Raw genomic sequence first — 24010 nt, 5'->3', positions numbered from 1 at the left:
GCTGCTGATAATATTTGATAGGCACAATGCTTAAATTGACACCTATATTTGTATCCGATAAAGCCGAATTCCACTCCCGTTTCTTTTATTTAAAAATAAATTAACTAATAAAGCGCGTGGTTACGATTATTTGATTGAAAAAGTACTAAAACCAAAAAATAAAAAAGACAAGGAAAAAAGAAAAAAGAAAAATACCCACCTTTGCAACTACTGAAACAACAAAAATGGTTAATGCTTTCTATTTAAAAAAAAAATGGATTTGTCGAAGTCTTTTTCTCCATTATATATTTTAAATAATAAATTTCAAACGGATCCAGTAAAAAATGGGGTTAAATTCACAAATACTTAATTTTTTTAGACGTATAATTGAAAAACAACTACTGATTTAAATTTAATTAAAAAATAGCCACTTTTTAATAAGAATTTTTTTAATCTAAAACACGAAAACTCTAGCACAAGATGTTGGATCTCAGAAGCTTCTATAAGTAAAAGTCGAGCATAAAATATAGGAGTCTGAAATCTGAAACACAAGCATAATTTACTGAAGTTTAAACTTTAGAAAAATTACTTGGTGTAGCTACCTCTAAGAGGTAATTATTGATAAAAACTACCTTTTGATTTATTTATATTTAGTAGCTATATTAATTTGGTAAATTACCATTGGTAGCTATAGAAAAATACATAGACCTCTCTTTATTCTGCCTCACTACACATTTCAGATTTTTCATCTTCTCCAAACTCTAAAAAGCTTTCTCTCTCATTCCTATTCACTAACCCAACCGCCGCCGTCCCACTGTCGGAGCTCCGGTGACGAACCATTCACTAACCCAACAACACCTCTCTCCTCTCCCTCTCCTTCACACGACTATTGGAGCTCTCCTCCGATGAGAAACTGGAGCCGCGAACCACAAGCAACCACCACACCACATCCCGCCGCCATTGCTTATGTCATACACGTAGCCGTTTGCCGTAGTGAGTAAAGCCTGTTGTCGTGAAAAAATTTTTAGGACTAGCGCAGAATTTTATCACAACGTTCTCATACTTTGACAAGGATAGATAACATATTTTCTTACTTTATCTACTCAATTTTGACCAGATAATCTCATGAAAAAAGGACCCTTCCCCTGCCACAATCGAAAAGGTAAAGCCGAATGCTTTAGCTATAAGATCGAATAAGACAATCGAAATTTTACGAAGCATCATGTGTCCAATTGATGCAATTTGAGATCAAATTGAACTCAGATCTGAAAGGAAGAGTGCTGCTAGAGTTGTATACAACTGAAATATGGTGTGTATTTAGGGTATTTCGCCGGAGTGAATGATTTTTGAGATCAAATTGAACTCAGATCTGGAAGGACGAGTGTCGCCGGATTTGTATAAAACTGAAATACGGAGTTGTATACACAATGTATTTTGTAATTCGCCGGATATCCGATCGTTTTCTTTAGTGTAAATACAATGTTGTTTGAATTTCGTTGCAAATATGTATATGAATACAGTGTATTTTGTTTTAATAAATACGGTGTATTTTAAAAATGATTTGAATGTATTTTCATTTTTTCAAGTGTAAATAAAGTGGTACTTAGTATTTCGTCGGAGATCCGACCGGTTTTGACTGTATTCTTCCTTTATAATTACACTAGTCATTTTTTGAGTGTATTTTTTATATTTGACTGAAGATTTGACCAGAATACATGGTTTCTTCTCCTTCTTGTATTTCATAATCTCAGTGTATTTTCATCATTTTTTTTAGTGTATATATAAGTTTAATGTATTTGGCTGATTGTATTTCATCTAGCCAGAATCCATGGCTTCTTCTCCTTTGTATCTCATAAATAAGTGTATCTGAGTGTATTTCGTCATATGTATCTCATATGTATTTGGCTCATATGTCTTGTATCTCATATGTATTTGGCTTCTTATCTAGTATCTGAACGTATTTTTGCTTCTTGTATTGTATCTGAATGTATTTGGCTTCATAGGTATTTTGAATGTACACAGTGTATTTGAAATTTTATTGAAGTACATTCAAATATGGTGAATACATTCAACGTTACGGCAGCTCGAATACTTTCAAATACAGTCAAATACATGTGACATTAGATAAGGTTGGATACAACTGAATAGTGTATTCAAATACACTGAAATACATCAAATACAACGAAAATACCTAATGTAGCTACGAATTGTCAATAGCAAAAAGGTAGCTACCGACTGAAAGCAAACATTAAAAGGTAGTTATTTATGTAAGTTGCCCTTAAACGTTTTACTAGTAAAACATTCATTACATTATGCTGGAGTTTCACTTTATACTAATAGAATTTACCCCTCTACACATTCATAATACATCCTCTTTACCAAAACAAAATCGATTATTTCACTCCATCAACACCGTAAACCACCAGTGAATACCCCATAAACATTCCATTCTGTTAAAATCGAGACAGGGACAAGAATTTAGAGAGACAAGAATAATGGGAGAATTCTTTCTGCCTTTCATTCATCATAATGACCTCCTTATATACAATTAAGGTTATATTTTCCCTAGTCTAATAAGGTAACCTATTCTAAAAGAACTAAACATCCTGTTTTACCATAATTACAAATTCACCATAAATAACTATTACAATTATACTAGGATAGGGTTCCCACCGACTTTGGGTTTTTACTGACACACCGACGTGACCGGACAAACTGGTCAAGTCATATTTGGTCTCAATACCCCCTTTCAAGTTGGAGCATGAGGGTCTCGAATGCCCAACTTTCCAAGTAAATACTGACGCTGCGATTTGTCCAAAGCCTTTGTAAACACATCGGCCAATTATTCACTGGTAGACACATGACTGGGAAGTATGATTCCGGATTGCAGCGCGTCTCGAAAATAGTGACAGTTGACTTCAATGTGTTTAGTCCGTTCATGAAACACTGAGTTTCTCACAATATAATGCCGCTTGAATATCACAGTACATTTTCACCGGAGATTTATGTTCAACTCCCAAACTATGCAAAATTCCCTTTAGCTATTTCAACTCAAAGACCGTCATTTCAATTGATCGATATTCCGCCTCTGCTGACAAGCGAGAGACAATGTGCTGCTTCTTATTTTTTCATGATACGGGTGAATTCCCCAGGGAGATAAACCAACCGGTAAGTGATTCTCGAGTCAACGGACATCCAGCCCAGTTTGAATCACACCATCCGTACAACTGGAGATCACAATCTCTTCTCATCACGATGCCTTGTCCTGAGTTCTTCTTCAAGTAGCGCACCACCTAGAGATCCGCGTTCCATTGCGCTTCCTTCGGTTGCTACATGAATTGTGATAGAACATTCATGTAATACGACAACTCAGGTATATTAGTCTACCGACCAGACATCGGTACGATTCCGGATCCCCCAATAAGGGTCCTTTGGCCAGTGCCAAACCATGATGCTGTTCCATAGGAGTGCTAATTGGTTTAGCTCCCAGTAAACTGGATTCAGAGATTATATCCAAGGCATATTTCTGTTGACAGAGAAATAACCCAGTTGGTCTACGTGCAACTTCGACTCCAGAAAGTACTTCAGAGTGCTCAAATCCTTCATGTGAAAACATGCACGTAGGTAGTCTTTGAATTGTTCAATGGCACTATGGTCGTTGCCGGAGATAATCAAGTCATCCACATAGACTATGACGTTAAGTTGCATACCTCCTCGATATATCGTGAAGAAAGAGTAGTCTGAGTACGACTGTTTGAACCATTATTTCATTAAAGCACTTGACACTTTCGCAAACCAGCACCATGGGTCATGTTTCAAACCATACAAAGATTTTCGGAGTCGACGTACTTGGTCCAGACCAGGAAAAACAGGGATATAAAGGAATAGGCAAAAATAACTCCCAAGAAACAAAGGAAAATAGCACACTGTATACCATTACTACCACTCAGTTGCAACAAAGGGGGGCAGGAATATATTCATTAAACTATGAATTATTACAAACTAGAAGTAGTCTTTGCAAATGAGCTTGAAAATTTCAGTCATGAAGATATACAAATATGGGCAGATTCTAGGAGTAGTCTTTGCAAATAAACTTGGCAATTTCAATCATGAAGATACAAACACAGACAGATTCTAATATGGAGTTCTGTCATAGATATACATTGCATATATAAAGGAGACCAAAGCAGGCCCAAGTAAAGAGAGAGTATATCCCATGTCATGTTTGCAAAAGGGCAAATGCAGGTTGAGCAGACAGGTATAATATAGAAAAAAAAGGAAAAAAGAGGAACTAGTTTCAGTTAGGTCTAGGCACACAAACAGAGCATAGAGGTGGATCTTTAGACCCCAGTGAGGTCTAACAAGATGAAAAAATCAGGTGGGGAAGTATGAAGGCTTCATACAAAGTATAGAAAGAATGCAAAAATTCATGCATGTCTCTTTGGTAGAGTTTTTGAAAAGAAGAAGGATATAAATGATCTTAATGGTATTTAACGATTCAGTTTCAATGCCCTACCTATTCAGGTTTTATATTTTCCTTTAAGTTCTTCCTTTTGTGTCTAGTTTAGTCATGTACATACGCACCTAGGTTCATTACTGGGATTTACTAAAGTATTCATCAATGTATGTCTGATTCTAACCAAGTTTTCTGGGTTCTAATAACAGAGTTCATATGATTCTAAGAGCTTTGTACAGTTAGCATGCACTACCATGGGCTTATAAAAGTGTCATTGTGCCTTTTATGTGGAGGAAAGGCGTTGTGAACCAAACAGTGCTTGGTTCTCCCCTTAATCCCCTCTCAAGTCACCTTTCAAAGAAAAAGCTCTTCTAGGCCATGTGATTATTAGCTTACCCTCAATCCCTTTCTAATCATAAGGAACATTGCCACCAAAAACTATTTACAGCCAAATGCATGTACACATAAGTAGACAAGATCATTTAGGCTAGGACTAGAAGCATTTTTCACCACTAGAAGCTGAGTCCCCGACTCTTTAGTCAGTTCCGGTAGTGAACGAATTTCCGGATGTGTTCCCGGAAGAGCTTCCAGGCCTTCCTCCCGAGCGAGAGATCGATTTCGCGATTGATGTGCTGCCAGACACTAATCCCATATCTATTCCTCCCTATAGGATGGCACCCGCAGAGTTGAAAGAGTTGAAGGAGCAATTAAAATACTTGCTTGAAAAAGGCTTCATTAGGCCTAGTTCATCCCCGTGGGGAGCACCCGTATTGTTCATCCGGAAGAAGGATGGCTCTTTGAGAATGTGCATTGATTATCGGCAATTGAATAAAGTGACAATTAAGAACAAGTATCCCCTCCCGAGGATTGATGATTTATTTGATCAATTGCAAGGTGCCAAATGGTTTTCAAAGATTGATTTGAGGTCCGGGTATCACCAAGTAAGAGTTAGGGAGAAAGATATCCCTAAGACAGCTTTCAGAACAAGATATGGCCATTTCGAGTTCCGAGTAATGTCGTTTGGGCTAACTAATGCACCGGCAGTGTTTATGGACTTAATGAACAATGTATTCAGGCCTTTTCTGGATCGATTCGTGATTGTATTCATCGATGACATCCTAGTGTATTCTAGATCCAAGGCAGAGCATGCGGATCACCTGCGTATTGTCCTTGGAGTTCTTCGAACCCGAGAGTTATTCGCGAAGTTTTCCAAATGCGAGTTTTGGTTGAACTCAGTGGCATTTCTGGGCCACATTGTTGCAGCTGACGGTATTCGAGTGGATAGCCAGAAGATTGAGGGAGTGAAGACTTGGCCGAGGCCCACGACCCCTACGGAGGTTCGTAGCTTTTTGGGCTTAGCCGGTTATTACAGAGATTTGTTGAGGGTTTCTCTTCTATTTCTGCACCGCTCACCAAGTTGACTCAGAAGTCAGCTAAGTTTCAATGGACAGATGCTTGCGAGCGTAGTTTCCAAGATCTGAAAGACCGACTGACTTCAGCCCCAGTCTTGACACTTCCAGAGGGATTGGAGGGATATGTTATTTATTGTGATGCTTCAGGCGTCGGGCTAGGCTGTGTATTGATGCAAAATGGTAAGGTGATTGCGTATGCTTCTAGACAATTACGGAAACATGAGCAGAATTATCCTACCCATGACTTGGAATTGGCCGCGGTGGTCCATGCTTTAAAGATATGGAGACATTACTTATATGGTGTCCATGTGGATGTTTATACAGATCATAAGAGCCTTCAGTATATCTTCAAGCAGAAAGAGTTGAATTTGCGGCAACGACGATGGCTAGAGTTGCTAAAAGACTATGACGTTGAAATCCTGTACCACCCTGGAAAGGCAAATGTTGTGGCTGATGCTCTTAGCCGTAGGTCGATGGGAAGTCTAAGTGATGTATGACCAGGAAAGAAAGAGATGGCCCATGATCTTCAGCAGCTAGCTAGCCTAGGAGTCCGAGTGGTGGACTCAGGTAGCAGCGGAGCTACTATTCAGAATTCAGCAGTTTCATCATTAGTAGCGGAAGTAAAAGAGCGACAATATGAGGATCCCATCCTAATGCAGTACAAAGATACACTCCCTCAGAAGGAGGAGTCATCATTTGACGTTTCGGAAGACGGAGTTCTCCGATGTCGAGGCAGGTTATGTGTTCCCGATGTGGCAGGTCTACGCCATCAGATTTTGAGAGAAGCTCATTGTTCTCGTTATTCCGTTCACCCCGGAGCGACGAAAATGTATCATGATCTTAAGACTATATATTGGTGGAATGGGATGAAGAAAGACGTAGCGGAATTCGTAGCTCAGTGTCCAAATTGCCAACAAGTGAAGATCGAGCACCAAAAGCCGGGTGGCTTATTGCAAGCTATAGAAATCCCAACCTGGAAGTGGGAAGTGATTAATATGGATTTCATTACAGGGCTACCCCGTTCTCGACGTAAGTATGATTCCATATGGGTGATTGTGGATAGACTCACAAAGTCAGCTCATTTCTTACCGGTCAGGACGACCTATGTGGCAGAAGATTATGCCAAGCTTTATCTTAAAGAGCTAGTGAGACTCCATGGCGTTCCGGTATCTATTATCTCCGATAGAGGGACTCAGTTTACAGCTAAGTTTTGGGAGTCCTTCCAAGAGGGTCTAGGGACCCAAGTGCGCCTAAGCACGGCATTTCACCCACAGACCGATGGCCAAACTGAACGTACTATTCAGACTCTTGAAGATATGTTACGGGCATGTATGATAGATTTTGGAGGAAATTGGGATGACCATTTGCCACTCATTGAGTTTGCTTACAATAACAGTTACCATTCTAGCATTCAAATGGCACCGTATGAAGCTCTATATGGGCGAAAGTGTAGATCCCCAATTGGGTGGTTTGAAACCGGAGAAGCCAAGTTGATAGGGCCAGATTTAGTCCAGCAAGAAATAGAGAAAGTCAAGCTTATACAAGATCGATTGCTAGCGACTCAAAGTCGTCAGAAGTCCTATGCGGATAATCGTCGAAGAGACTTAGAGTTCGAAGTGAAAGATTGGGTATTCTTGAAAGTGTCGCCGATGAAGGGCGTGATGAGATTTGGCAAAAAGGGGAAGCTCAGTCCCCGGTATATTGGGCCATATGAAATTGTGTGCAAAATAGGCAAAGTGGCCTATGAACTAGATCTTCCTCCAGATTTGGAGTCAGTCTATCCAGTATTTCATGTCTCGATGCTTCAGAAGTGTGTTGGAGATCCTACGAGGATCGTCCCAGTGAATGATATTCAAGTGACAGAAAATTTAGCTTATGATGAAATACCCATTGCCATATTAGATAGGCAAGTACGGAGGCTTAGAAACAAAGAAGTGGCCTCAATTAAAGTTCTGTGGAGAAATAACAATCGAGAGGAAATGACATGGGAAGCGGAAGAGAATATGCGATCCAAGTACCCACATTTGTTTCTGCCCTTGGAAGAAGTCCAAGATGAGACGTCAAAATCATAAGGTATGCATGTTTTCCTTTTATACATTCAGGTCGTGGGTGGCCAAATTTCTAGTGTTGTTGTATTATTGCCTTGTGAGGCATTGTTATTGTGGGTTGTTGTGGCAGGGTGGTAGTGCCACATTACAGAGGAAACTCTGGCGATTTTTTTTTTATAGAATTCCCCAAGCCTTTAACATTCGAGGAAGAATGTTCCTAAGGGGGGTAGAATGTTACACCTCGAAAAATTTCCCGTTGGTACGCAAGTAAATGAACTAATGATGTGTGCGAGGAGTGCGAGTGTATAATGTTTCATGGGAAATGTATGTGAAGGGATGTGGATGATTAGAATGAAAAGTCGAGAAATGAGAAAAATTGAAAGTTGGCAAAACTGCCCAGTGGTCATATATTGCAAAATACGGACCGTAAAGTGCAATACGGTCCGTAAACTGGCAGACGTAAACTGCCATGCAAAGGCTTCAGCTGTCTGCCAGTGGTCGTAAAGTGCAAATACGGACCGTAAACAGGTATACGGTCCGTAAACTGCCAGGTCGTAAACTGGCATGCCAAACTTCAACTTTCTGCCAGCTGAGGAAAAAGTATAATACGACCTGGTGGACGGACCGTAAAGTGATTTACGGCCCGTAAACCATGGTTGTAAATCACCATGCATGCAGGCCAAAGTCTCTGGTCCTGCTTAAGCTTAAAGACGACCACGAGGGACGGTCCGTAAAGTGGAATACGGACCGTAAACCTCCATGGACGACCACTGTTCACCCAACACAGATTTTCCAATTCATTAAATATGAGGATCAAGACTTATTTTATTTCATTACAACATTGCACCACTTCTCTCTAAAACTTCTCTCTACATTTATTATATGAGTTTCCAAGGATTATAAGTCATCCATAACATTAAGACAAGTGAATCAAGGATAAGGGAATCATCAAGGATCATCCAAGTCAAGAAATCCAAATGGAGAAAAACTAGGGTTTTGCTCAAAGAAGAGTATTATCTACCAAAGCTTGTTCCTACAACTTCTAAGGTACGATTCATGATTTTTACAAGATGTTTAAGGTATTGGAGAATTTAAATACATGGATTATAGAAAATGTGGTCAACTAGGTCATGAATGATGAATAGTGACATTTTGAGAAATAGTTTGAATTGAGTTATGAATGTTGTTGTGTTGTGATATGAATGTGTTATAAATGGTATTAAGATCATGAACTAAACACTTTAGACGAATGGACGAAGTTGGGTGTTATGACCATGAATGTGGGTGAATTAGAGGCAAATTGAGGAATCTAGATAATATGGATAATGTGAATGACTAATGGCCATTGTTATGATATTAATAAAGGTATAAACGCTAGCATTGGAAGGGAACGTGCAAGTGTAGAATAGTTCGACGGAAAGGTATGTAAGGCTAACCCTTCTTTCATAAGGCATGGTTCTTGGCCAAATTCCTAATTCCTCTATATGAGTATGTTGTCTTCACATGGTTGACATTCCGAGCTCATAAGCTCACGACCCTTGATATGTACTATGATTATACTATGTTCCTCGTATGACGAGTAAGTCTATAATGTAAATGTAACGATGATGATGAGGATAGTAACGATGATGAGAGTAAAACGAGACTAGAGATGCTTACGAGCTATGATATATGTATATGTATGCCTATGAAGGGCTATGATAAGACCCCGAGCTTATGATGCCGGGTAAGACTATATGTATATGACTATGTATAAAGTATGTATACGATTACGAAACGCGCGCACACCTATGCAGAGGGTACGGATAACCCTGATGCCTTGGTAGGGCCAGGTATGTATGACCTTCAGCCTTGGTTGGCCAAGTATGTATAAGACACCGATCCTATAAGGTCGGGTATGCTATGTAAATGCTATGTATATGAAATGACTATGTATATAATATGAATATGAATGTGATAAGACTATGTATAAGAATACGAATAAGGACATGTATACGAATGTGAGCACAAGTATGGTACGAGTATTATTATGGGATACAAACGACGATGTATGCAAGTAAGCGACATGATGGTGACGATATTACTGTCTCCCCTCCTATGCTATTTCATATGATATATATTATGCTTCTATATTGATGTTGATCATGCTTAACATACTCAGTACATTCTTCGTACTGACGTCCTTTTGTTTGTGGACGTTACGTCATGCCCGCAGGTGCACAGGGAGACAAACTTGATCCATAGCTGCTTATTCAGAGATTGCATAGCAGAGCTCCATTTCTTTCGGAGCCGTAGCTTTTGGCTACTTATTCTTTTGTGTATATCATTATGGGCATAGCGGGGTCCTGTCCCGCTCATACGATATGTCATACTCTTAGAGGCTCGTAGTCATGTGTATGTGAGTAGAGATGTTCGGCCATGTCGGCCCATGTTTTGTATATCTTTTGTTGGCCTCGTCGGCCTTGTACTTATGATGTGGCATAGATGCCTATGATATGTTAAATGATGATGATCGTCTAATGGGATCAATATGATTAACGATAAGAAAAGCCCGAATTGACTTATGGTTCACCTAGATGTTATGTTATGTACGATACGGGGGTTCTCGGGTGGGGTAGCGCCGGGTGCTCATCGCGGCCCCCTAGCCGGGTCGTGACATATAGTCTCCCAAGAAACCATACATAATCTACAAGTCTTATTTAGCTTGACTTGTTTTTAATATGAAGTAGTAGGCTAGACTGAGCTATTAACAGAACATAAGACTTTTATTAAAAAAAAAAACTATATTCTTAATATGTTTATGTCTTTGATCTCTTTTTCCACCATATCTACCAAGGTCAAACAGTTACTGCACACCATAAAGCTTAACAAGATAGTAGGAAATAGGAGCAAACCACAGAGAGTGTCAAGTCATGGTACTTGAACAACAATACAACATCAACCATGGAAGGTATCAGGAGTGAACGTAGCATATTTGCACCAAAGATTCATTAGACACAGATATAAGGTGATTTTTACTTAGGAATAGTAGGGTGGGAGCATGGAAGTCTCACTTTTTTAGAAGAGGAATATTACAGATCAAGCTGATGAGAGTTATAGACATACTCAAAGTTCAAAACAAAGGTCATTAGACAACACTTAGAGATTTGTTTAAGTCACTAATCCTTTTGAGATAGGTATTATCACATTAATAGGCAAGTAATCAAGTAGTGACCCTCTAAACATGTCATGTAGACTTTCAGAACAAAGCAACCTTATCAAGATATCATACAATCTAAATTACTATTCAAACAGTCCTATAATACCCTATGTGTTCTCTAATTAAACTAAACAAACTCCTTATTTCAATACATTACTGATAGTGCACTGTTGAACCTTATCGAACATCAAAACCATTTCAACATAGACCATTTCAAATTTCCAGCAGTCTCAAATATTTTTGTAAAGGATTAGTACTAGTCTAGGCTATTCATTCAAGCAAATAGGTAAATACTAGACTAGGCAAATAACATAAGAGGGATTTCATGTTTAGGAGGGATTCATTCCAAGTCTGTTTAAACAGTGCCAAGGCAAAATCATACGATAAGACTTTCAATCAGAAACACTTAACCACACAAACCAAATATCATATTTTGACAAAAATAACAAAATAGATAAAAAGGTTGAAGTATTACCTTTTTTAAACGCAGCCTTGATCAAGAATGGGACTTGAAAGCCCCTTTGTGCTTCCAACTCTCAAACTCAACCATAGAAAAAGAACAAAATAAATAAAATTTTCAAACTAAAGGACTCAAACTCGCATGGGGGAGTTTTAAGTCTAAAATTATACTTTTAAGTTTAAATTTAAAGTTGGACTTAAACCTAACTTTTTATAGGCTTCCCAAAACTTGTTCTTATGATGAAGGTTAGGGTTCTATTTACAGAACCCCAAAATTGTGAAGGAACCTAAAAATACCGATGTGGAATGGACGGATTTTCACTCGACAACCTTTGTAAGCAAAATCTACGGTATAGATCGACTATAATCAAGAATGCATGGCTAGATCTGAGTCTTGTTCTACTCGATCTGGCCCATTTGCACTCGAACAATGAGATTCTAGTGAATACAACATAATACAATCATAAAAAATGCAGGAAATCATATGCTTGACTCAAAATTTAAAGAAAAACTTAAAAGGAGAGTGATTAATACCGTGTTTGGAGTGAGGAAGATGGAAACAAGGCCAAAACCATTAATTGTATCACGTAAGTTGTCATACGAAGGCTGCAAAAGCCCTGTGCCTTCTCCAACGTTGCCATTTTTGGCATGAGAGAGAAAAAGAACGAGACAGTGGCTAGGGTTAGGGTAAGGGGAAAGGGAGGGGGAAGAGAGAGGGTGTCGGGGAGTGTTTGGTATGAAAAAATGGGAAATGAAAGGGGGGGGGGGGGTTACCCCCTTGTCCAGATATGCCTTGGGTCTGGTCAGCCTTATTGCACTGGACTCGATCCAACTGAATTTAAATTAAAAAAGGGGGCCTTTCTGATGTATACATCAAGTGTATACACATATATTTCATATATATATATATATATATATATATATATATATATATATATATATATATATGTGTGTGTGTGTGTGTGTGTGTGTGTGTGTGTGTATGTGTGTGTGTGTGTGTGTGTGTACTTGGTGTATATGCTGGGTATATTTAACCAATAATTAAAAGTTAGAGGAAATTTAAATCACGAGAAAATTGGTCCGCAAAATACTTTATAAAAATAATTTTGTAAAAGTCGACTAAGTTGTTAATGGACCTGGAAAAAAAAGCTTTAATTAACTGGCCCAACATATTTATTTTAATTATGGACTTTTAGTCAAGTTGAAAATTAGGATAAACCTATTATTTCAAATTAAATACTAACAGGCCAATTTTGCAAAATAAACTAATTTCTTTAAATGGAAGACTAATTATATTTATTACGACCAAGGCAAAATCAAAAGGAAAATATATCTATATAAAAGGGCTTAATTTTGCAATAATTATCATTTAATTAATTTACTAGCCTAATCAAAACACTAAAGGGCAATTATGCATATTCTATAAAAAAAAAACAGGGGTTAAAAAGGTTAAGCAGTTAATTACTTAAACTATTTAGATTATCCAAATTTTCAAAAGTAAAAAAAAAGTGTTTGAAAATAATTTTAAATGATTAAATAAGAATTCTTCCTCTTTCTCTCTTTTCTCTTTTAAAATTTAAGTTTAACAAAATCTCATAAAATATCTTGAAAATATTTATTATTCTCTGAATAAAAACATGACGCATGAAAATCTTTTTTTTTTTTGCTAATTTAAAGGAAAGAAATATTGATCTGGGCATTTTATAAAGGTCATTTAAGGTTATTAAAAATGCTCAATTTATAAACTTATTACCTAGGGACTCCGAGTGACTAAAATAAATTACAGGAGGTCAAAAATTAAGTGTCAACAATAACCTATAGATCAAAATGAAATTGTGGAAAGAAGCATTATCACAAATAAGGCATCTATCATATGGTTTGATAGTTGTAGGAATCAGACAACGATACAGGAATTAACCTTCGACATTCTGAGGTAATATGACATGCAAAGCAATAAGGGTGAAATAATAAAAGGTATGGGTCGTAAGACGAGAGAGGGGCGGGAAATACCTAGATGGTAGTAAAATAAGGTAGATTGCAGAACAGAGTTAAAGGATGGGCGTATGACAGAAGAAAGGTAGTAACCTCGCTATGAAAACAGACGTGGTACAACAAAGATTACCCATATAACAAGTGTTAATTCGAGATGTTATACGAGTATTTACCTCAGAGGGGTGCTCTTGCGAGATTCATTGCGGGACATGATTAACATAGGATTTAAAACCCCTTAAGATGATACCTCATGTGAGTATTATGGCTTTTGTTCAAGCATAAGATAAGTGAGAATAGGCACCCGAAGAGGATTCTGAGGATAAGAAGAGGTTTCCTAACTATTATGTACCCTCGAGAGGCTAAGAGATGAAATGATAACGATATGTAGCAAAAAATTCACATGTTTGATTTAGTAATACGGGTATAGAGGCGATGACTATAAGATTAAGATTATGGGAAGAAGTAAATGATAAGGACAAAAGGTATCTAGACTAATTAAGCGTGGAAAAAGGACTGATGAGTTCAGGTATCAAGAAAAATCATACCAGGAGGGTGATTCACTTTTATTTCTTGGAAGAATACTCAAGAGATACCAACAGAGTGATTAACGAAAATAGTTAATGTACTGTACACCTCAACAAATTCAGAACGACGATGGATTTCGAATAGCAATTCAATAGAAACGTGCGTTACTGAACAGGTTATATGAAGAGTGTAAAGAGATATAACGGCGTAGGTAGCAAAAAGGAAAGGAAGTGAGCAATGAATGAGTAACTCAGAAGAATCAGGGATCGTGAAAATGGAATTAGGCCAAAGGAAAATGGGAAGTACTCAAGACAAGCAAAGATATAAGCAACATAGGAGAGCAAAGATAGAAACAGAGAGTCATTAGTAAGAAAGGAACCCGTTTTTGACTATTTAGAGGGAATGTTATAGGTAGTGCATGTCAGAGGTTAAAAATAGCGACTCCAAGAAGAATGTATGCCACAACCTATACGATCTTTATGGACGACATGAACAACCAGTATGCGATATTAAATTTGTCCAATGAAATGAGGACTCGTCTACGAATGACTCCTATTATATAGTGTAATGGGAAAAGTAACTCTAAAACGAGAAAAACTCAAAAACCGACTTTAACTTCAAATATGAATGGATATATTAAGTTACAGATGATTATGAAGGTGTTGCTCAAAGTGAATGGATGAAGCAATCATGAACTTATGAATATAATTCTAGTTGGAAATAGATAATTTGTTGCCGTCTTCTCTAGGGACTCAGTATTAGCGAATCTCAAGTGGAAAGGATTGTTAAGTTAGGCGAGAGAGCCTCCTATGTGACATAGCAATAAGATTCAGAGAAGGCTTATGTCTTGATTATGATCATCAGGAATTCTATCAGAGAAAATAAGGTACAGAGGATTTTGCTTAATGATGGAAGAAGAAAGTAAAAAGAAATAAATTAATAGGAGTAATGAAAGAAATGATCAATTTAGCCGCATGAGCCAGAAAAAGGAAGGAGCATTAGAATAGAACGATAACGAACCACAAAAGGATTGAGATTAGCTACAGAAACTACTAAAGGGAAGCTCGGATGCCTATGATAAGAGTGTTCAATCTTGGATATAAATTTTAAACGTGAAGGTTAGTTCAGTCAACTGAAAGATATTTGCTAAGTCTATGTTTAGTATGAACGGCCGCAAGCGCCTGAGATATTACTGGCATATCCTTATCATTGAAGGACGAATGTTTCTAAGGGGGGAAGGATGTTACACCTCAGAAACATTTCTCTATCTCATGTCGTAAGCAAGCTAGTATGAGTGGGGCAAGTTCTGAGTATTCTCAGAGTTAAGTAAAGAGATAAGATATGTGCCTCACATCTCTTCGTTCATTGAGGTTTGCATTACGATCCACTTGATTGAGGATTGCGTGGAGGACCGTCTGGAAAGTTGTACAAGAAATCTATGAGCATGCCTTGAGATAGAATATGACCATCAACATGTTTCTTAGAGCATGCAAGAGTTGTAAGCTAAGAGAATCAAGAAAGAATACGCTACGACCTCTCATTTTGATACATTAAAGTATATGGTACATTGATCGTCTTGGTCTCGAGTGTTGCGATTTGTCTTCGAGGTTACGAGATATTGGATATGCTATCCCATGTATACGAAGGTTCAAGTTCATGTGTAATAAGTATTGGAAGGTTTAGAAGTTAAGCGAATCGAAGGAATTTAGTTTGCCGAAACTTTGGGGAAAATTTGAAAAATTTTGAATGAGATTTTTGGGTCAACTTGGGAGATGTATATCTCCTAGAGTACGAGGAGTTATGGAATCCATAACAAATGTGAATTCAAGTTCAGGGGGTCTTCTTGCCAATGCAATTGGCAGATTGAAATTTGGAGAAGTGGAGTAAGTTATGGGCTTTTTACGATAGACTGTCCGGGTAGAAGGGGGACCTTACTGGGCGACCCCCAAAGCGAGGTGGTAGCTCTCTTTGAGCCGAGCTCAGCGAGCCTAAGTGAGGTGGTGTCAATTTCCAGAAAAGCCTAAGTGGCTTTAAATAACGAATTGCCCTTCATTTTTCATATCCTCAATCTGAAGAACACCCCTAAATCCTATCCAAACAATTCCCAACTAAATTCCATCCAAGTTGCACAAGAAATTACCTTAGGATCACAGAACTAGTAAGGAAAGAATAGTATTCGTGTTTCTTGGTATGTGGCTGCATATTTGAGGTTGAAAACGAAGTGGTTCTTGGAGATTCTGATTATTTAAGGTAAGGTTACGATCTTAAATTTATTATTAAGTCATTTATGGAAAGATTTTCTAGTTTAAAGAAAGGAAAAACATGTTACAAAGGTCATGAAGTAGTTGTTGGTATGGTTGCCTTGTGGGCTGATTTTGGATGGAAATTTGAAGAGATTTTCACTTGTTTATGTTGTTTAATATTTCTGTTGTTGTTGTTGATTATGTTGTGTATGTTGTTGGCTGTTCTGGAGTTGGATTGGAGTAACAATTATGAGGGAAATGCTGCCCGAATTTCGTTAAGTTACCTACTTATTTAAGATGAATGGTAAGAGACAGAGTTGCGAGCTCGGGAAGTAGATATTGGACATTTAGATAGACCCTAAGGTATGTTAAGGCTATCCCTTTCTTTCTTTTTGGCATGAATCATATAAGGAGAACAAAACGAACGAACGAACGAAAGTTATCCATAATGATTCCACTCTTAGAATGTTAGAAAGCTTATGTTCTTCGGATTCTCAATAATGTTACTACTTAACTTTGATGATTCCTGATTTGAACTTGTGATCATTGATTCAGTAGAAGTAAGAAATATTGATGATGTTAGTTCCATAACGATGTTCGAAGGTTACCGACCCTACGTCACTCCGAAAGACCCAGAAGTTATTCCTATGAGTCATTCATCCATTGTATATATATGAATACACTGTTACACCTTGGAAAATTTCCTGTTAGCGTACAGTAAATAGGCTAGCGAAGGGCACAACGTATACGATGTTTTGATAAGCAAGAAATAGCATTTGATGATCCTAATCGAGGTACAAAGAAATTTGGCGTAAGGGAAGAAGGTTGTCAAGGAAAGCAAGGGATATGTTGCGTGTCGGGTAAGAATTATGAGCGACAAGTTAATGATGGCTTAAAGATGTTTCGGAGAAGGGTGATAATGTCCCTTAGATTGGTATTGAGGTGTTAATCAAGTGTCAAGAAGGGTCCATAAGGATTGGAGATCAAACCAGTCAACGAGAAAGAGTTCGGATGAACTGGAATTATACGGCCCAACATACTGGCCATATAAATTATACTGGCCGTATGTCTGGCCGTATAATCAGCCCAGAATGGCACACCTCACTGGACCAGATCTACGGCCAGACATATAGTCAGTATAAATTATACGGACCGTATGTTGGTCCTTAAAATCTGGTCGGGACAGATTTTAAAATGATATAAGGACCTCTACCTCATTTATTTCATTTCATATTCCACTCTCCACACTTCAAGAATCCTCTCCACTCTCCATCCACAAGAACCTAAGAGAAATTGATGATCAACTTTATCAAACCCACAAAATCAAGTGTATGAAACATATCAAAGTTCATCTAAGCCAAGAAATCCCAAGGGAAGTGGACTAGGGTTCTTGTGTAAGAAGAGAATTCCCACTCAAGGCTTATTCTTCCATTATCTAAGGTGAGTTTTATGATCATTCCTTGTTGTTTAGGGTGTTGAAAGTTAAAACACTTGGATTGTAGAAAGATATAGAAAATGGGTCATAAATGTGGGAATAGTGTCATTCTTGGGTAAAGGCTTGGATTGAATTATGAATATTGGTATGTTGTGATTATAAGTACGCTATAAATGACATTTAGAACATGGGGTAAGTATTATATGTGAGAAAACACGATAGTGAACTATAACCATGATTATGGAGAAATTGGAGTGAAATTGCGAAATGTGGGTAATGTAGATGAATGATGATTGCTGCTTGTGATATTGTGAATGTTGTTATCGATGTTTGGGAGTTGATATGGAATATGGGGAAAGTCGTATAAACAAAGGAAATTCTGCCCAATTTTCTTTAGCTTTAGTAAGCACGTTTAAGTAATCGATTAGCTAATGTTAATGCGAATTCTCTTGAAGGTATAAACGTGGGCATTGAAGGAGAACAAGCAAGCGATATATTAGTTAAACGAAAAATGTATGTGAGGCTAGTCCCTTCTTTCTAAGGCATGAATCTATGGTATAATATTTCCTCCTCCTCCCTGAATTTCCTACATTCCGAAAAAACTAAGAGTCTATGTTTATGAATAGCCATATGAGATAAGAGATACATTATGAGCCAATAATGATGATAATGAGCTTAAGTCTAAAGATTCTAGAGGTCGTGATATGATGTTCCTACTAAGTTAAAGATGTTGTTTATTGTATACACTCACCTTATATGCTATTTCCTTCAAGGTGAGGCAGAATGCTTATAAATGCTCCATAATGGAATTGGGGGTTCACGACCTTATGTAACCTCGATAAAGTATAACTGTCTTTGAGTCTTTATGCATGCAGTATGATGAGTACATGTCGATGATATTACACCGCGCCTATACGGCCGGGCAGACACCGCTAAGGCGGGCAGCGTATACACCATGTCTAGATGGCATGGGCAGACAACACTAGTGGGTGGCATGAGATTGTACCCCGGACGCGGGAGGCCTGGATGCAGGCTAATTATTATCACACCATACCTATATGATCGGGCAACTTATACATATGCATACATGATATGATGATGAGTATGAAGTAAGTCAACATGCATTATTTTTTTTACAATTGACAGTCAGTAACAGGTTGCTCCTTATTTGATGCTTCCTTTATCTCATTGACGTATTATTATTATTATTATTATTATTATTATTATTATTATTATTATTATTATTATTATTATTATTATTATTATTATTATTATTATTATTTATGCCTCTCATACTCAGGACAATGTTCGTACTGACGTCCGTTTTCTTTGGATGCTGCGTTCATGCCCACAGGTAGACAGGGAGGTGATCCGGATTCGTAAGAGCTGTTAGCTGACCCGAGAGCACTCCATTGTTACGGAGGTGCCTTTGATTATTCTTTTGTGTATATATGTATATTTTGGGCACGATGGGGTCCTGTTCCGTCCCTATGTCTAGCACTCTAGTAGAGGCTCGTAGATACGCATGTGTGGGTAGTATGGTCTCACGATACTACTATTGTGTATATATTATTATTTTGATAGCCGAAGGGCTTATGTATATAAAAGTAATTATGTTTCAAAACGTAAAGTGATTTTTCTATGATTTGAGTATGAATTCGATAAAGAGCGCTTAATGAGTATGATGAGTAATAGAATGAGTGGTGCTCGGTGGTTAGCCCCGGGTACCCATCACGTCCCCTAGTCGGGTCATGACATACAATTATTTTACCACACCGAGCCGCGCTATAGGCGGCCGGGTACGACACCTATTGTGTACACCACTGCAGTTGGGTACAGATAACACCGAGCCTATATTATATGGCCGGGTACGGTATTATGACATATGTATATGATTTTTGAAAGAAAGCATGCATATCATACGCCCTCACAGATCATACATCCTTACAGACACTTTTAGATGTACAGAGGTATATATACACTTTCAGATATACAGAGTTATATAGATACATTCAGATATACAGATTCACTGTCATGTCTCGGATTCCTTTCATAATTCTTATATATGCTATTTTCATGCCTTACATACTCGGTACATTATTTGTAATTACTCCCCTATTGTTTGGGGGTTGCGCTTCTTGGCCATAGGTCTCGTGATACAGGTTGGTGATCCATCTAGTAGGATGTCGGCTTAGCGAATAGGATCGATACTCTGCATTTGTCCCGGAAATGGCAGGAGTCAGCATGGTCATATATATGCATGTACATATGCATGGATACGACGGGACCCTGTCCCGACCACGTTAGGTATGTTATCCAATAGTGGCTTGCAGATATTTATGTACAATCAGATGATGTCTAGACTTGATGTTTCACATATTGTCACACAGTTGAGTATGACAGCCTCGTTGGCTTGTACGGTATGCCTATTATGTTTATGTAGTTGAGTCCTTCTACGTTATACTATTTCAGATATGGTTTCTCCTATTAGTCTATAGAGTATCATGTGATGGCCCTATCAACCCACCTATGTTTATGTTTATGTCATATGTGTACATCAGATGGTGCTTGGCCAACACGGTCAGGTGCCCGTCATGACCCTCCAGTTTGGGTCGTGACACTTGCACTTTTATTTTCACTTGATCTCATTGATTGATCATGCTTATAGTTGAGTCAATTTATCTAAGTCTTGATATGACTTATGGCATTATGACTTCTTGTACTTTATCATTATTTTAGTGCATTTATTTACCATATGTATACTCATTTCTGCATTCATACATTATGGAAATGGTTTGGAATTGTTGAAAGGAAGGTGTTCATAAATACCCTTCACTAATTGATTGAGATAGTTGTATAATTAGGATTTGGTTGAGCAGAGTTATTGGTGAGTCTTGTTATGACTTGTGTTACTATGATTGTACTTCATTGTTTCTGGCCTTGATATGTGTTCTTGAGTTATTCATTGTGATTCGATCATCAAGCATTGTTGATGAGATTTTAAGATGGAACATATACATCTATTAAGGCACATTTGACCGGAGGTGACGATGTGGCCTAGTTGTGAGCTCGTGGTCCGAGATTCATTTCGAAGCGAGTGGTACATGGACACTGTTGGTCCCCTGCAGGTCATCGCTATTTGGGGAAAACATTACCATTTGGCATGTGTTTACAGGTTTGGAGTAGTTGGCCAGTGCATTGCATTGCACATCATTATATTTTACATTGAACTTCATTACATTTTATTCTGCATTATTATATGGCTTGTTTAGTACTGATTTATGTATGCCTTGTTGAAACAACTGTTGTGGTATTGATATGATCATTTACTGGGTGAAATTCTGGATTAGTGACTCTACTTAGGGTCGGAACTTGGAATTGTGATTATTGGGTGAGATTATTGAGACTGGACAGACATGTGGTTTAGAAGCTTTATCTTAGTCTGTGATTTAGTTATGGGATATTCATTGACTTGGATTTGAGTATTATGTGCCTATTTGTTTATCTTTTTGATTTTATGCTTATATGCGTGAACGAATCTTAGTTGGCCTATGATGCTTACTGGTACATAGTGTTTGTACTGATACTACCATGCTGCACCTTTTTTGAGTGCAGATTGTGTTCCAGAGATTTTTTAACCAGACCACATCTCTAGCTTCAAGCTAGTTTGCTTGATCAGATCCGAGGCTGAGCTTCTATCCATGCCATGCCGCCTGAAAATCTTTCTTTCCAGATTTCTACTTACATTCTAGACATTATTTATTATTTTATTTGATAGATATTTCATTCTTTAGACATTGTTGGTTAGAGTCCTTGTACGATGACTTTCAGACTTTGGGAATTTAATGGTTAGACTTCCGCATTTATATTATTTATCATTTATGACTTGGTTAGATTATTTATTTATTCACTTATTTATTGATCGTTAGAGTATAAATGATTAAAGAAGTTGAAATTGGCTAGTGATTAATGGGTTAACGAGTAAGGACTCCCCTACTAGTGATAATAAGGTAGGTACCTGCACGATCGATAATTAGGGTCGTGACAGTTGGTATCGGAGCTCTAGGTTGGTGAATCTTGTTTTACAAAAACGTGCTGAGTAGAGTCTTGCGGATGGATATGAAGAGCTCCGTACCTATCTGCGAGAGGCTATAGGACATCTAGGAAACTCCAAATTCTTTCATTCTTTTGTGGTACTTTGTTCAAATTGATAGCTAGTCGATTCCAATTGGTGTCTGCACCTCATTTTCTTATTCATCGTTGAATGGTGGGAACACTTTTCCTAAACTCTTATGCTAGAAGTTTGTGTTATGACATGGCCTGGTATGGTACTAGATACGTCTTCCTGATTCAGACGCATGATCCAAGTTCAGTTTCTAGTTTTGACTTGAAGTTTAGTTGTGTGGGTTGTAATTTAGACCCGGTTATTTTTTTCCATAATCTTATAAGGAAGAGAAATTGGATAGATTAATGTCTATTATTAGGAAGGAAACAATTGGTATCTGACATGCTCGTCAGATTAAGGTTGCAAGTTGTACGATAGTGGATTGAGTATTCGGTGTGAAAAAGCAAAGTTGAGCTTTGACATGACTATATGGTAGTGGTTTTTAGGTTCTTTCAGGAAAGTGGTTATGGTTTTAGATCGGAAAGCAATGTTACTTGTGACGAGTAAAGGCTAAGATGTTAGGCAGCTGTGGTACTAGTCCCTCAGTAAAGGGTATGTTCACCATTTCTTCGTGTTTAGAGGAATGATAAAGATATCGTGGGATCGAGAGCTAGTTGATTTGAGGATTATGTTGCAGTCATACATGGTAGAATAGACATAAGGGTTCAATGTTGAGTTGTTATGTTTGGTTATGCCGTGAGCAAGTGATTGATTAATTAATGATTTAGTGATGGTCAAGAATACAATTTTTAGTAATCAAGGAACTCTCGGGTAATAGTCGGATTTCGGTTGAGACATGTCAAGACCAGAAAACATTCTGGTGTCTGGTACCTACAGCAGCGGCACCAAAACTACTGCAGCGGACCCATGGTAGCGGAGGTCTGACCGCTGCAGCGGATGACGGGCAATTTTTCTTCGTACTTCCTAAGTTAAAACCCTTAAACCTTTTTCATTTCCCTACATCATTATCTAAGTATACGTAGGAGATTTTGAGAGTCTTGTACTTGTTGTGTTAGTTTTAACTAATTCTTGCTATTACTGGTGTTGCTACTCGATTGAGTTGATTGAATAAAAAAGAAGATAATCGCACAAATGGTTAGAGGTTTTCTGGGTCGATCACTGGGACGTTCGATGTGGTAAATCAATAATAAGGTTTGAATAAATTCGACTTGTGGAGAAAATTTCAGAGTTTGATTTAAGAGAATTTGAGCGAAGACACCTTGGTAGAGTATGTGGGGACATTAGTAGGACTACTATGTGATACGCTGGATTTAGAAATTATTCAGTTTCAGATTTGAGTGAGTTAAGGGCATGCTGCTATATCCAGGAATGACTCGGCTAGTTTGCAAGACTCTGATTTTGCTGTATCCTATTGAGTGGGTTTGATAAATAATTAGATGGTAACGATGATTCTGATTTGATTGGAATTGGGGAACTAATGAGTTAAAAAAAATATAGTTGATCGAGAATTGGTAAAAATAAGGTATATCTTCGGGATTACTTAGGTTAGTGTAGGTTATGGAAGTTTTGTCTTACATATTTCAAATGGGTGTGATTGTGAGTTTGCTTAACAAAGTGGAGTCTACAGAAAAGGACTAGGTGATATAATGGATTAGGTGATATGACGAAGTTCCGTGAGGTTTCGTGATCAGCGACTAGTGAGAAGAAAATATCAAGTAACCGATGTGATAAGGCTTATGGAAGTAGCTTGGGTGATACAAAATTGGATAATTTCGTAGAACTCTAGAGGGAATAAGTTAGTGTGGGATAAAGGAGAGTATTTCTGCAAATCCCTAAATTGTGTGTAGCATCCCCTTTGGGAGGATGCCACTTACAAAACAAAAACTAATTTATGAAACGTCGTTCAATTAGTTAATTTAATAGTAAGCTACCTATCGGAAATAAGTACAAGAACTAAATTCAAGGAATAGACATATGAAAGTAAGCTATGTACGATATTCAAGAGAATCAAATATCAACCCAAGAAGTAGTTCCAAATAACAATATTCATATCTCTAATGTCAAGAAAGCTTCCCAAGCTAATCCGAGAAAGTCATTCACTTAGTTAATTTCGCCCAACACATACATCATGCCATC

This window comes from Lycium barbarum, chromosome 4 (assembly GCF_019175385.1).
Source record: "Lycium barbarum isolate Lr01 chromosome 4, ASM1917538v2, whole genome shotgun sequence".
In the NCBI taxonomy this organism is placed as follows: domain Eukaryota; kingdom Viridiplantae; phylum Streptophyta; class Magnoliopsida; order Solanales; family Solanaceae; genus Lycium; species Lycium barbarum.
This window is presented reverse-complemented; position numbering follows the sequence as displayed.